The sequence below is a fragment of the Sinocyclocheilus rhinocerous genome, unplaced genomic scaffold (assembly GCF_001515625.1).
Source record: "Sinocyclocheilus rhinocerous isolate Xijiao unplaced genomic scaffold, SAMN03320098_v1.1 scaffold1051, whole genome shotgun sequence".
NCBI classification, from domain to species: domain Eukaryota; kingdom Metazoa; phylum Chordata; class Actinopteri; order Cypriniformes; family Cyprinidae; genus Sinocyclocheilus; species Sinocyclocheilus rhinocerous.
Genome location: NW_015653486.1, coordinates 258,841 through 262,708, shown reverse-complemented (window position 1 = coordinate 262,708; position 3,868 = coordinate 258,841). Strand labels below are relative to the sequence as shown.

The 3,868-nt window shown below is 33.6% G+C and overlaps 1 protein-coding gene across 1 annotated transcript in view; it reads right to left on the bottom strand.

The window, feature by feature from the left end:
• The window catches only part of cdh12a (cadherin 12a), a 54,365-nt gene that overhangs the window by 10,066 nt on the left and 40,431 nt on the right, over window positions 1-3,868 (bottom strand). The gene's annotated exons all lie outside the window — the stretch shown is intronic.

The following is a 3,868-nucleotide window of genomic DNA, read 5'->3' as shown; positions in this document are numbered from 1 at the left end:
AGCATATACTGTATAGACAGAGGACAACACAAGAGTTACAAATTCTGACTATGGACTTTCAAATTTTTTTTATTTTCATCTTTGTGCCCATATTTCTTTTTCCTTTTCTATATCACAATGACATTGTAATGTGTGTGTGTGTTTTTTTTTTTGGTCAGACCACTAGTAAAAGTGAAATTATATACAGTCTCTTTCAATCAATATCCCACGAGTTTCACGATTATTTAAAAAGATGCAGTATTCCACCCCCAAAAAAAAAAAATATATATATTCTGTCATCATTTACGCGTATGAAAAAGACAACAGTTTTGGTGTCCACTGACTTCCAATGTATAGAAAAATACACTGAGACATATCAAAATATCTTCTTTTGTGTTTCACAGAACGACATGAGAGTAAATACATTTTGTGTGAACTATCTCTTTAAGTATTTTTTGTGGGACATTCAATAAGTGAAAGGTGAAAGGTAATAAAAGGTGAAAGGTCTTTGATTCTTTCTAGTGATTTAAATCATTTGTAATTTTTTTTTTTTAGAACAAATGACTCATGCAGGCTCCTTCTCTGATTCGTTTAATGGCCCTTCCTGTAGGCTACGCTAGTAGATGGCCACCAGTGAGTGAGTCAGTTTTGAGTCTAATTCATGACTGATCTAGCCCAAAGGATTCAGTGTTTGAGTCTTGAATCTACTTCAGCTCCATTCGGTCTTGTTCTACTTCTGACTGAATTTCTGACTGGAAAAAAAAGCAGAACGATTATTATTTCTTTAATTCTCACTTTAATTGTGAATAAGGCTCCATTATTGGTCACCCTATAAGGCCATGGAGTGCAACAGTCAGCTTCCCGGAAGAATATCTTCCCATTATAACTACGAGGTTGCTAGTCGATGGTATATGCTTTTTCTGAAGCCATCAGCCAACATTATTTCACCTTCCCTCATTAAAGCTTTTGTCTTTTTGTCTGATTTTTCAAATACTGTCTTGCTTTAAATCAACGTTTAAATGTCGTGATTCATGGCTTACAACTCTTTAATGAAGACTTCCTTTGGGAGTGAGTAAATAAATAAATAAATAAAACAAAAAGTAATAATAATAATGATAATAATAGAAAACATATTTCCAGAACCAAGGTCAGTGAAAAAGTGGATGGGCACCGTTGCACTTTATTGCTTAGCAGAAAAAAACACACGTCACGTCCTCCTGCTACGAGGGAGAGGCTTCAGTGAACAGAAAAAAATTAATGCAGGGTAGTGGTTGAAACTTTGTTGATTTCTTAAAAGATTTGTTTAGAAACATCAAAAGCCTGAAAGTCTTGTGTTAATAGATGATAATGAAAACAAATTTATGTACTTAACATAAAGCTAATGTAGGTTTAATTGGTATAATAATTTCCTTTACAAACTTTCTGATTTAAGTTTTGACTGCCATCTACAGTACAGAGCCCTGAAATAAATGTATATTAAAGTAAATAAATTTCCATCAATTAATTTCACAAAGTCTGCAAAATTACTCCATATCCGCTGGCACAGTGGGAATTTATGATGTCAGAGGAGGAGACTTTGTAAAAAAATTAAATTAAAGCAAATTTCCATTCTGTGTGTGTGTGTGTGTGTGTGTGTTAATACTATATAAATTATTATATATCTAAATTATTTTATTAAATATAACTCTAATTATATAAATTTTATTAAATACATAAATCGATCACTAGATGCTGATATTGTAGAATAATATTTGTACACTTTCTGCTTTCTGTCTGCATGTGTATGAGCACCCTTGGTCTCTTTAAACTAGTCTGCTACTTTTTAGCCCACTGCTGTGACCTGCAGAGACCCCCGTTTCTTTAATATAAGCAGCCTAGTGGATCAGTAAAGAAAGAGGAAGTCTGCTTTTTCCCTGTAGCACCAGACCTTTATCAGGGTTACATTCCTGCCCCTTCCTTTCTGTCTCAGGTGTCTCTCTACCTGCTCGCCCCCAAGGTTTTCTGCTATACAAGCAAAACCTCAGCCTCAACTGGATTCTTCTATAAGTGCTGCTGAACACTGAACTTCACAAACTTCAGTTCTGCTGTCAGATCACCCCTCATTATATTCCATCCTCTGGGTAAGTTTTGTAAGTTATACATTTTAAATAAAGAAAACCTGACTGGAGGCGGTCTGAATATATAAATCAGATCTAATGTATGTTTGGAAATGTATTATACTCATGATTCATATTTTTTGCAACGCATGTACACTGCAGAGTTATGTGTGGGGCATAATCTGTATATCACGAGACATGCAAGTATATCAGCCACAATACAGTGCAACAGTGCCCACCCACTTCATTTTCCCCATAGGAATAAAAAACAAACAAACAAACAACAAGCTACAAAGTGAATCACAACATTACAAACTTTGATTTGAAGCAAAAAAAGTATTTGAAAACCACACAAAAAGGCAAAAGTACAAGAATACTTACTTCACATTTAATGAGAGAAAGTACAGCTGAATCAACGCATGTACACTGCAGAGTTATGTGTGGGGCATAATCTGTATATCACGAGACATGCAAGTATATCAGCCACAATACAGTGCAACAGTGCCCACCCACTTCATTTTCCCCATAGGAATAAAAAACAAACAAACAAACAACAAGCTACAAGGTGAATCACAACATTACAAACTTTGATTTGAAGCAAAAAAGTATTTGAAAACCACACAATAAGGCAAAAGTACAAGAATACTTACTTCACATTTAATGAGAGAAAGTACAGCTGAATATAAAGCATTCTTTTGGCATGATTTGCTTGTCTCGCTTCTCTAATTGGTGATAAGAGTTTGGTTCCAAAACGCTATCAATCCATTTTGATTAATCTGAGTAAAAATGTGTTTTCTTTACCAAGAAAGTGGCAAGATGAAAACCACTATTTTCTGTTTCAAACTTCCACATAGTATCTTTAGGTTATAATAACATTACAAATTCAAATCCAGATTTTGATTTTTAAAGATTTATTATAAAAACTGATTGTTTTTTTTTCTTCCAAAATTCAATAAATCTATTGAATCAATATAAAAGTTATTTTTCATATTGAAACTGTTGAAAATACACAACAAAGTACCCAGATAGATTGCTTGTTGTACTGGTGGTGTAAAGGAATAAAGATGACTCTTACAGCATGTTTAATGGTTTTTATTTGATGATTGTTAATGCATCATTGTGTCATGAGTTTATTTTGAGGGGCCCATCATAACTAAATCATTATTAATAACCCATACAGTAACATTAACTCATGGCTTGTTAATGCATTATTTTGACTACTTTACTTGAGGGGGCCCAATCATAATTAATTCGCTGTTAACTACCTGCTAAATTCAGCTCATGATTTATTTTATACTTACTATCAAATACACATGTACTAACACAGAGAGTATTTAGCCCCTGTTAAGAGATGTGGTGTGGATTTTCAAGAAGTCAGAGAGCGGAGGTACTGTGTCATCACGGCCTGTGTCTGGATGGACAGAGAACTATTTCCGGGCATTTGTTCAGGATTGTTCTACAAATGTTCTTTGTGGATTTTGAGGTTTTATTTTTATTTAAGTCACAGCAGGGTGAGTTTAAAGGGAAAGAGAACAACACAAAACAGACAAGATCAATCATAAAGCTGAAGATGTCAAAAGCTCAAATTATGATATTGAATTCTTTTAATGTATTTCAAAGTCAGAGTATTTCTTATTATTTCTTAAAGTGGCTGTTTGATTTAGTTTACCCACAAATGGTAATTAATGCATTAACTATCAAACATGTGCTAACATGTAATTAAGGCTAAAATTAATCCATATGACTACAATCGTAGTTAAGGATAGCTCTTCATTAATTCATGATTAGTTAAC